The sequence below is a fragment of the Sminthopsis crassicaudata genome, chromosome 3 (assembly GCF_048593235.1).
Source record: "Sminthopsis crassicaudata isolate SCR6 chromosome 3, ASM4859323v1, whole genome shotgun sequence".
NCBI lineage: Eukaryota > Metazoa > Chordata > Mammalia > Dasyuromorphia > Dasyuridae > Sminthopsis > Sminthopsis crassicaudata.
In genome coordinates, this window is record NC_133619.1 from 432519593 (window position 1) to 432532337 (window position 12745).

The following is a 12745-nucleotide window of genomic DNA, read 5'->3' on the forward strand; positions in this document are numbered from 1 at the left end:
ATTGATTAGAGGATTAGCATTAATAAGCTACTGCCACAAATCCATTCTTTCAGTGTGATAGAGAGATCAGAATTCTTGAAGCATGCTGGAAAGTATGAGACCAAGCACGAAATTACTTTATCAAATAGTATTTCCCTGGACCTAGAAACAGACCTTTGCGCTCTGGAAGAGAGTTGGCCTGATTTCATAGATTTACAAGTGGTCCTACCTTTGTGTCTAAAGGGTAAAAGAACGTTGGTGAGTTTTTTTATCAAAATCCTTCGATTTATTTTTATGTTACTTCAGGACACTTGTTTTTCTCCCCTAAATCTGTCACTCATTTGCTAGATGATCTTACTTAATTTATCTGGTCATTTATCTTTTAAAATGTAAATATTTTCTTGGAAATAATATTTGTAAGTGACTTAGAACTAATAACAGAGACACTGACAAATGAGAACATTTTAAATAGGACTAGATGTTCTTTAAGGAATCTGTACCAAGAAATTAGTGATTGTCAGTGACCAAGGCTGGAGCAGTTGAGACACCTTAGAGATACAAGGGCATAAGTGCATGTAATCTTCCTTATAGCACAGCTATAAGTCATGTGTATGTGTATGTGTGTGTGTGTGTGTGTGTGTGTGTGTGTGTGTGGGTGTGTGTGTGTGTAAAGTCCTATTCATTAGTACCATCATCTGCCCAAGGTAGGGCAAAGTCAAGGTAAATTTATAGTAACCAACATTAAGGAAGAATCTGGAGCTGATGAGGGACCCTTCCCCTTACAAATATGCTGAGAATTCAAAAATTCTTCTCTAATTACATGTATAATTTGTATAATTTTATGCATCTACTATTGATGTATTTTGCTTCAACGATGATAACCTGCCCATAAATACCTTTCCTTAAATAAACAAATATAACAAGCATTTTTATTTTAATAGTATTTTTTCAGTTACATGTAAAGATAGTTTTCAACATTTATTTTTGTAAGATTTTGAGTTCCAAATTTTCCCTCTTCCCTCCTCAAATCAGTAGGCAATCTGATAAAGGTATACATATACAATCATTTTAAACATATTTCCATATTAGTCATGGACAACAAATATCAAAATCATTTTGTTTAACAATTAAGATTGATAAAAGCAACATTTTGCACTTATAGTTTGCCATTTCTTAACGAAGAGGAAGGAAATGTGCTTTAAAACCATTCATCTGGGACAAACATTGATCATTATATTTTATCTGAATTCTGTTCTCTTCATTTCCATTATTATAAATTGTTCTCCTTCTGTTTTCTCTCCTCTGCACCAGTCCATACAAATCATAAGATTATAGAATTGGATCCCCAAAGGATTTTAGAGGTCATCAATTCTAACTCATTTAAAGTTGAGGAAGCTGAAGCTATGAGAGATTAATAAACTTGTCCAGGGTCACAGAGTGTCTGAGGTGGTATTTGACCTAAAATCTTCTAGTTCCAAGTCAATGCTCTATCTCCTACTTGCTCTATCTCACCCAATATCATTTTATTATCATTTCATCACATTCCATAATTTGTATAATCAGACCCCAATCAATCAATGAACACCCACTGTTTCCAGTTTTTACCACAAAAGATACTGCTATGAATACTTTAGTGCATATACAACTTTTCTTGATATCACTATGTGATTTGTAACAGGAGTGTGATAAAGGACTAGTTTGAGAGACTCCATCTTGTATGTATTTATTGGTTAGCCTGGTACTTGTCTCTCTTTGGGTCAGAGTCTAAGGCTCTGGGGAAATCTATGGGAGAACAGAATCTGCCCTCTGGAGTGGTGGGAGGATTTGCCTGAGTTAATTAGATTACAAGGAGCAGCCATTACTAAAGAGAATTGGTCCTACATTGGATTAATTTGGATCTGTTCTGAGAAGATGACTTTGAAACCCTTTTTTCATCTCTCTGTAACTGAGGAAAAATGCCCAGAAAAGAAGACCCCTTGACCTTTGTGAAAATTCCCATATGCAAGAAATGATTTCTATGAACCTTAATTTTTTGAAGATAATGTTAAAAGTACTACCATATTTGGAAGCTTTGCCAGCAACAGACTTTCACACTTAACCAGATGGACAGGCAACTTTTAAAAAGCTTTGCAAGACAATAGTCCTTAGAAGTCTCATCACATTTGAACTTGCATTTGCTTCCAAGATTCTTTCCCTAAAGGTATGTGAGAAATGTGAAAAATTACCATCAAAGGTTTGCTTTAGCAAATATAGCTCACATCATCTCTGATAGTTACTAGAAAGGAAAGCATAAATGAAGCCTGTTTCTTATTTATGTCTTATATAATTTAAAAGTAAAGTAAGGGATGAATCTGAAATGTCTCAAGGAAAACATTAAGTGAGGCTCCAAACAATAATGACATCTGCATTAGCACTCTTCAATCCTTCTGTTTACATTTTTATTAACAATTTATTGTACTTGTCTATTCTTATAATAGACTTTCCAATTAAAAGCAAATGCCATTTTTATAGCACATGTTAGAAACAATCTCATTAGTTATAGGCAAAATATATAAATAATATTGAATTTTTCTCCTAGCATTGAAAAAAAAAATAGGCACAATGGTAGATTTACTTGTTGGTAATTGTAATCTGGACCTAATTAACTCTAATTTAAAGATCAGAAAAATTCCTTCACTCATTTGGAGTCACATTCAAATTTAGATTTTCTGAAATGTTTACAATTGTACATATGTGTCAATTAATTTTTTAAGTTGATGGGTTTAGAAATTAGATGACATTATAGGGGATTTTGGATGGTGTTGTGTTTGTTTATTTTATGGAGGCAATTAGGCCATGCTGGCCTGCTTGCTATTTCTTATACATGATGCCCCATCTCCCTTCTGCATGTTTTTGCATTGATTATCTCTCATACCTACAATGCATGGAGGATAACCAATCATTGCAAAGATACTGGTCCCTCCTTATATTTTGGAATCTTTGGTTTCCTTCAAAACATAGCCCAAGTGACATCTTTTATATTCAATCTTTCCTAGTTTCACTAGTTGCTCCATAAACTACCTCCATAAAATTACTTAATATGCATTTTATATTAATAAAATATACATTTTATATGTACTTGGTTAGAATGTAAGCTTTTTAAGGGCAGGGGCTGTTCCACTTTTTCTTTGTATCTTTAGCAGTTGGCAATGTGCCTAGAATATGGCAAGTTCTTGATAATTGAAAATCTATCAATTGATTAAGATTGGCACTTTTCTAACTAGCAGAAGGAACCTTAGGCAACTTTTCCTGCTCCACATGCTTTCTTTTGTCATTTATAAAATGAAGTTGTCTTAAATAATCTATAATTTTCGCTTGATGACCTTTTAAGTGCCTTGCTCTATTACTTCCAGCTTTAATTAGAATGATTGGTTTGTTGCAGAGAGAACTTGATTGAATTTACCTGCATCTCCGTATTCTTTGAACTACAAGTATAACACAGCGGAAAATTTTTTGCTATGTCAGAAGGAAGTTAGATGCAAGATGTCAAAAAAGTATATTGAAACACAAATTAGTTTCTAAAGTAAACCTGACCCCTGGAGATGCAGAATATAGATCTGCACATGGGTTGAATTTGGGAGAGTGGGCTGTTGGACTTTGGGAAAGTATCCCCTGAATTATCAAAACTAAGGAATACTAATATGTTTTATTTGGATGTGACTCTACTACTGGGTCAGGACATAATACATATTATATATATATATATATATATATATATATATATATATATACAGACAGAGAGAGACAGACAGACAGAGGAGAGAGAGAGAGAGAGAAAGAGAGAGAGAGACAGATAGAGAGACAGAGAGAGAGAGAAAGAGAGAGAGAAGAAAGCCCTAAGTTCTTAAAGATCATATCAGGTGAACATAGGCTCAACAAGCATATATCCTGGAATTTTAGACAGTGTAACAGAGTAAAGAAAAAAAGTTCAGGTAATGTGGAAGAAGATATTTTGGGAGAAAGCCAGTCTTGCCTGGAAGATTGCCAATAGAGCCTTAAGCTCTTTTATTATTTTTTTTTTTTTACCTACTCTTTACTGAACTATGAAAGTTCTAAGGTTTTTTGTTTGTTTTTTATGCAATGGGCACCCAGTGTCAAGGCTGGGGCAGGGAGTGGGAATAGGTTGTAGCAGTCATTTGCATATATTGATAATATAAAAATTAGCCTTCTTAATTTGTAGGAGAGCCTGGAAGATGTTCTTTGTCCTTATTTTATTCCAGAGGAGGAGAATGTTATGGCATTTGCTCCTAAAGAAGGCTTAAAGACAACAATCAGGTGATACTTAGATTTTTGTTATTTTTGTTGTGGGAATTACCACTGTTAATAACAATATATGAAGCTGTTCTGTTCGGTGAATGGAAAAGCTATATATCTATACTCTCTACGTCATATGTGAATCCACTTGTTTCCCTTACACTGAGGCTTATTGACAACAGGTGTTGCTGAGCACTTCTCTGTTACTATTTAATTGCTGCCAATGGGGATCACACTTAAGCTACTTCTAAAAACTGAATGGGTAAAAGACTATAGAGAGCTCTATTTGAGTCATTTCTGCCTGCCATGAAGGGGAGTAATGGGAGGTAAACTTCACAGAGCTCTGAGAAGTTCTGACTTTTGAGGATTAATTGGCTTCAGTACTTCAAGGGTAATGAGAGTCCCAAGCTTGTAACTCATTCATAATTCTACATTTTTAAACATTTCATTAGAAAATAATTATTTGTCTCATTGCTAGCTTATGTTTTAGATCATTTCCTAATTCTCCAGCCTCCCCTCATAGTTACCTTGTATTTATTTTAATATATATGTTGCATATACAAATATGCATATGTATATGTGTATGTTTATCTCTCTATTTTCTGTCTATCAACTTGACTGCCTTCTGGGATGTACAAGGATCAATCATTCCATCACCAGGTATTTATTAAATGTCTACTAGACACTATATGCCAGGTGCTGAGGACACACAGACTAAAATCAAATTGTCTCTGTATTCAAGGAACTTATAGTCCACCATGAAATGTAATAATAATAATACATATATACATATATATACACATGCATATTTGTATTTTTATGTTCATTCATGGGATAGAACACATATACAGATATGCATCTACAGATAAATCTCTATATATCTATTTCTATTTCTCTCTGTCACTCTCTCTTTCCTTCCCTTTCTTCCCTTCCTTCTTTTTTTCTTCCTTTCACTTCTTCCTTCTTTCCTCTCCTTTCTTCTTCCTTCCCTTTTTCCTTCCTTCCTTCTCAAGCCAGACCACTTCTAATTTGGAAGATAAAGGAAGGCTTCACATAGTTTGTGAAGAAAACCCAGATGGAGTCATGAAGAGACAGACAGCAACAACAGAAGTAGCTATCATAATAATAAAGTTCACTGAAGAAATATGAGAGAACTACAGAAATGTGAAGAAACTACATAAGAAAGAAAAGTCTAATATAAAAGATAGTTCTTGTATTTGTGATCAGACTATTAATTTTTTTTTGAAGAAAGTAGTACCTGTTTATATTGGAAATTATAGGTGAAAATGGGAAAGTGAGTGACAATTGGTACCAAGCAAACAACAAAAAAGGTGAAAAAACTATGTTGTGATACACATTCAGTTCCCATAAGTCCTCTTTCTGGATGCAGAGAGCTCTCTCCATTACAAGTCCATTGGAACTGGCTGGTGAAAAGAGCCAAGTCCATCACAGTTGATCATCATATAACCTTGTTACTGTGTACAATATTCTCTTGGTTCTACTCCCTTCACTTAGCATTAATTCCTGTAAGTCTCTCCAGACCTTTCTGAAATCATCCTGCTGATCATTTTTTTTAGAACAATAATATTCTATAACATTCATATGCCATAACTTATTCAGTCATTCCCCCACTGTTGGGCATCCACTCAGTTTCCAGTTCCTTGCTACTACAAAAAGGTCTTATGTGCCCATTTTAAATAGGATAAAGGATGGCTTTGTCCATCATTTATAATATGTTTTATTCTCTCCTTAGATAATACTACATCTTTGATCTGTAACATATTAATAAAATTTGTAGAAAGTCAGTTAGTTGGCCAATTTACCATTTAACAAATCATTCATTAGATGCTATCTCATTATAATTGGTATTAATTCTGACACTTTCCATGACTATCCTAATTGTAAAGCTACATGTAAAAATCTTTTTAATGATCATTTAAACCTTAATTTTCTAATTTTAATTAATTTTCTCCATTAGAAAATTCTAAGTAAGATTCTGATGGCAATTTTCTGATTCTAGACTACTTCTATCAATTATTTAGTGATTTATATTTGGAGTCAGAGGATTTGGGTCTAATTTCAGGATTACTATACATTTTACAATCTTAAGGAAGTTTTGTAATCTTCTGGGGCCTCAATTTCCCTAGCTATAAAATGAAGAGGATGACCTCTAAGATTCCTTTTGGTTTTAAATCTGTGATTTCATGATTAATTATGGAATTGATTTTAAATCACCTTAAGAAGTCATATGGTCTCCCTTTTGTCTCCCTTAATTATTGTATTACCCCAGGAAAATTATTTGCCTACTGCATTTTAAAATGCTTCAAGATTCCTCAGTCTTTCCGAATGATTGGTCCTAAAATCACATAAACTTTTTAGTTAAAATATTTAACTCAGTAATCCTTCGGTATTTCTCCTGTTTGATAAGAATAGAGAAAATCATTGTGTCCTTTGTTTACTGGGATCAAGATTATGTCTTTATACTATGGGTAAATTAGATATGGATTGAAAAAAGATTTTAATCCAATTCTCCAATTCATTAAGGACACCCTTAACTCAGAATGCTGTTTCTGGTTCCCTACCAATAGTTCAATCATAAAGAAGAACTGCAGGGAATCTGTCTAACTCTTTCCAGCACAATACAATTTTCTTTCAATCATGTAGACCCTCACAGTCTCCTCTTTCTTCAGCAATGTTATTTGAATTCCTTTTAGTACTTTCACAGGATTTACTTTATACCCCTATGGAAATAGTTAGGGTTTCATTTTTCCATTTTAATGTGGAAAAAGCTTCAACTTGGAGAAATCTTTGGAAAATTCTGAAAACAAATAAACAAACAAAACCCCAAATCTTCCAGTAGAATCCTATAGCCCTGGGCTTCAGGATTTTTTTTTCTCAATAGACCAATAGAAAATATGACCAAGAGGGGGAAAGGAAAAAGAAAACAAAAGCTGTTGAGGGATCTTGGTAACAACAACAACAAAAAAGCAATTTTGCTGAAAGATGTCTTTTAAAGCATTCATTTAAAGTTCCCATGGATGAAAAGAAGTGTTATACTCTAAGCAACTGAAAACCTTTCACTTTGGATCTTTTTTGAAAATCTGAAAGCTTATTATGAAACTTTGGGTCCTAAATGATACCTTTTGACTTGTTCAGCTGAGGAACAGATTGAAACTTCACTATTGAATCACAGAAGGAAGAGAAAAATCATTTCATCCCCCAGTCTCCATGATTGAAATTTTTCTGTTTTTGAGCAAAGTCTGGAATGGCTTATTTTTTGGTAGCCATAATTCTAGTTGCTTCTGTACTGCTGAGTAATGTATATCTATACTATTGGCTCCACTCTGTGGCCAAAAGTTGTACAAAGTGAATCATGAGGGTAATTAGTAAGGGGTGCTTCATTCATTCTCTTTCCTTTACTATTTATTCCTTTCCCATCTTTGTCCTTTTCTTCTTTTTGGTATAATTTGTCTTTTTTTTACTTCTTAACAGGGGGAAATACTACATTCTGCTTTAGAGTTGAAGGAGACATAGACCTTTGCTTTAGCATAGGGATTCATAACCATTTTACAATTGAGAAAACAAGAGGTCCAGGATGATTAAGTGACTTTCCCAACATCACATAGGTAATAAGAGGATTGGAACTATATCTCAAGCCTCCAGAGTTAATGCCATTTAAAAAAAAAACAATTTTTTTCTCTGGAGTTAGAGAACTTAGGTTTGAGTTTTCTGGTTGTACTACTTTGGGACTCCTCTGACCTCGCCACTGTTCCTCAGGTAGCTCATCATTGAGAAACTCCATTATTCTGCAAGGTTGAATTAACCTTTGTGCTAATACCTCATCACTACTCTCTTTGTCTCTGAATGAAAGGTAGATCTATGAACTCCACAACCTTCCATTTAATGGACAACTTCTTTCTCACCTGGCTGCACTACTTTGGGAATTCTCTAACTTTTCTATCTTCCCCTCACTCCAATAGACTATCTCTCCTTCACCTTTTCCTTTGGTGTAACGCTTTCTCCCATTAGATTGCAACTTCTTTCAGGGTAGGAAGCTTCTCTTTTTTGTATTTGTATTCCCCAGCACTTAGTGGAGTGACTGGAACATAATAGACTGAATAAATGTTTATTGACTATTGATTACTTCTGACCCTTACTACTTATGTGACCGTGGAAAAGTCTTTTCACATACCTGGATTTTATTTCCTCATCTGTGGAGGTAAAATTAATCTCAGGAGTCCCTTCCTGACTTTTTAGTTGACAATTAGGCACATCCTAAGATCACAATTCCTCTGGCTATTGCTATATGCCCTTGCTAGAATGCATAGCAGCTTTGAATGGGTTATAGGTATTATATTATTCAGTAATCCAGAATGGGATGAAACTTCATTATCTGCCTGGAATGTCACTTTATAAATCAAGAGAGAGGCAGAAATGCTGACTGGGAGCATGTCCAAATCTTGCTTGGAGATATTTGTGCTACAGATAAAGGGAGATTTTCCATATTTTATCTATTTTTTGTTCTCAAAAAGCTCAAGCATATGTTTATTATTATTATCATTTTTTTGGATTATATCCATGATTCCATTATTAAAGGATAATCCTGGTGAGAAAACTCCTACTAATATAACCTATAGATGCAGGGCCTACAGCCCTTAGAGGTTAAGTGATTTGCAAGAAATATATAGATAGTATGTGCTGGAGTCAGGAATTCAAATCCAACCTTAGTCTACTTTTGTGATCTTAAACAAGTTTTATAGTCTCTGTCTGCCTCAGTTTTCTCATATGTAAAATGGGCATAATAATATAAATTTAATATTTAACAGGCAGGAAGCAGCTTAGGGAAAAAGAAACAAGATTTTTTTTTCCATTGGATTTATGTGGCCTTGATTGTAATGACAACTAATTTCCCCCACTTTAAGAATTAATATCTGGGGCTGCTAAGTAGCACAGTAGATAAAGTACCAGACCTGAAGTCAGGAAGACCTGAGTTCAAATTTGACCTCAGACACTTAATGCTGCCTAGATATGTGACCCTGGGAAGGTCACAACCCCAATTGCCTCAGAAAAAAAAATAATAATATTCACCTCTGAGGGCTGAGGATAAAAGGAAATAATGTTTGTGAAACACTTTGCTAAACTTAAAGCATTATATGAATTCTAGTTACTGTTCCTACTAATAATAATAGTTACTACTACCACCACTACTATTATTTGCCCAAGGTCATATAGGGGACCAGAATTTATCTGGCAGACATGCTACATAAAGAAATGAACTTGGTGGAACTCATGGTATCTAGGAACTTAGCTAAGTGACCTACCTGTGATTTGAAGACAAGTCTTCTAACTCTAGATAAAGAATTCTTTTTATTATAATCTATGACCATTCTTTGCATATGTGGTAAGAAAAAACATATTTTCAAATTCTGAAGCCAGGTTTGACATAAACATTTTTATTTTTCACATGGTAGCCAATCAGCAAAACTTCCTGTTTTAAAACTATGAGATAATATTTGTAATTTCTTAGCACAGTGCGTGGCATACAGAAGAAAGAAAAAAGAAAGAAAGAAATGAAGGAAGAAACAAAGAAAGAAAAAAAGGAAGGAAGGAAAGAAATAAACAAAGAAAGAGGGTAAAAAGGAAAGAAGGAAGGAAGGGAGGGAGGAAGGAAGGAAAAGAAAAGAAAGAAGGAAGAGAAGGGAAAAAGGAAAGAAAAGAGAGAGATGGGTAGGAGAAAAAAGAAAGGAAGGAAAGTATGGAAGAAAAAGAGGGAAGGAAAGGAGAGAGGGAGGAAAAAAGAAAAAAAGAGGAATGGAAGAAAGTTGGATATTTTTTTCCTGCAAAGATAAAGTTTCACTTGAAGAGCTAACCTAGGACTTTTCCCCCTTAAGAAAATCATTTTTGCTTTCTTGTCTATCAGCACTAATCCTCTTAAAAATACCCTTTCAATCAAGGGATCCAGGAGAAGCTCAATTTCCCCAGTAAATGGAACACTGAAAGGCACAGTTAAAAAGGGCCACTACTGTGAGAAAAGAATGAGAATAATGGCATGACCTGTGGAGACCCACTGAGTACAAGTACATAGAGTGCCCGTGTGTCTTTAACGGGTCAGAGATATTCACGTATCTCTGTCGAATTGAAAAGTCAAGGTAATGGCAGGCTTTGAGTTGCTTCTGCTGGCAGCACGTATGAGAAATATTTTATTGCTAAGTGACTGAGACTCTTAGAGATTTAACACTTAGCAGGCAAGGAGCAGCTTAGGGAAAAAGGACCAAGATATTTTTCCATTGGGTTTTTGTACCCTTGATCACAGTGACAACTATTTTTTTCCTCTTTAAGAATGCATTAAATTCAAGTATCTCTTGAAGACTTTATTATTATTGTTTTTAAATGCTTCCCATGTAAAAATACCTAGGGAAATATGCCGTCAAATAGATATGGGGAACTGTCAAAAATTTCTTGTAATTCTCTCTTAAAAATAATTTCCTAAAAATATTGCCCCCCTCTCTCCTAAATGCTAAATAGATCTACCTTCATCTCAGTTTAATGAGAATCTAATGATTGTGCAAACTCTGTCATCTTGCTTGATTACTGAAATCTCTCCACATGGGAGTCACTAGGGAGCTTACTTTCAGGAGAACTGGGATGACATGTTAGAGAAGTACCTTGGAGAGACTGTGAGACATGTGTTGACATTCTATAATTGACACCAGATGCCTAACCACACACTGAAGAGAAGGCTCTTTGATTCACTCCAGAAATACTCAAAAAGATCCATCAGCTTCATCTACTTCCTTTTAAATTCATTCTCTTTATTCAGTGACTTCTATACTCATGGCATCTAATCAGAAAACATGCTCTAAGAGGAAACACCATAGGACCTTCTCCCCTCTGAAATATGTGTGCCCCCCTCCAAAAACAGAACATTGGCCTTTTCATTTGTTCTTTTGTATTCTGTAAATCTCAAGACTTAGTAAGCTCTATAAGTGGTCATGAAGGGGGTACCAGAATCCCACAATTCCAGAACTTGGTTTCCAGAATGGGCACTGCATCAAGCCAGCATCAGTGTTCTGAGAAGCAAAGGTTAGACTTCTGGACCTAGTCCAGAAGAAGCTGAGACCAGAATTTATCTAGCAGACATGCTACATAAAGAAATAAACTTGGTGGAACTCATGATATCTAGGAACTGAGCTAAGTTTTGAATCTACTGTCCCTGAGTCTACTATCCCAGAGACTGAGCTACCAGAGGGGAAACTCCTCCCTTATTTTTCTTTCCTTTTCTCCTTCCTTCATTTCTTTTCTTTACAAATATTATATCATAACTTTATTTTCTTCTGCTTCTACTTCTGCTTCTGGTGCTGCTTCTATTCCTGTTTCTGTTGTTGCTATGGCCCTCAAGCCATGATTAAATGAGCATCAGGTTTTGGCTTTTAAAAATATAAATAGTGGACAATGATGTTTTAGACTATTACATATGTTTGTGCCTTTATGTATGTTTGTAGATATTTTACATACACAAGTGTGTGCATACTTATATATGTATGTATGAGTATTTGTATTTTTGCTGCTAGCACAATGTTGGATACTTGTGGAATGAATGAATGACAGTAGCTGACTATGCTTGGTACTGTAATAAAATTCTGTTACTGAGAAAACCTGAAATTTGAAAGAGGCTACAATAAAATCAAACTGAATTTGAGTCTTAATTTTCAGTCCTTTGACAAATGAACTGTGGCTATCCCTTAATCTATCCTGGAAAAAAAGTGTTCTTTGCTATCTCCTCTTCCTTTCCCCAAAGCCCTACTATCAGAGCCATTGTCTTACAGATAATCATAGTTTTATTATACTAGATCTGACATCTCTGCTCTTGAGAGCAACTTGGATTTTCCTATTTAAATCCAATTTAAGATTGGTATACTCCAAGAGTGTTATCCTTTTTTCTTTACCTATTATTATTTTTTATTATTTTGCATCCAAATGTGATGGGAAATAAAACAAAAATCTACCTCTTTTCTTATCTAGGAATGTTTCTATTTCATGAGGAGTGAAAGTAGTGAAAGGTGATTTTAAGGCCAGAAGGAAAGAGTACTGCACAATAATAGCCATTAATTTTGTGGTGAATAACAAACCTCAATTTTTATTTTCAAGTGTTGGCAAACCTGAAGTGCAGCAACAAACCATGTGATGTTTTCCTTATTTTTCTATATTGGCAATGAAACTGAATTTGGAGAAAAAGATGGGTATATATTATCTTTTATCCTTAAATTTAAAAAGGGACTTGGCCATGACACAAATTGAAAATGGATATAAATGTATTTTTGAATATGTGGGAAAGTGGAGGTGGTAGAAGGAAAGTAAGTATAAGTTACTTATTTGATTCTTCAATAGCTTCACCCAGCTAAGCCTTGTAGATCTTTTTCCTTTCTCTTTCCTTCTTTCTTTTCTTTTTCTTAATACTACACTAATAATAAGG

At 34.5% G+C, this 12745-nt stretch overlaps 1 protein-coding gene across 1 annotated transcript in view; it reads left to right on the plus strand.

The window, feature by feature from the left end:
* Positions 1-12745, plus strand: part of CCDC141 (coiled-coil domain containing 141) — a 248914-nt gene that overhangs the window by 114980 nt on the left and 121189 nt on the right. The gene's annotated exons all lie outside the window — the stretch shown is intronic.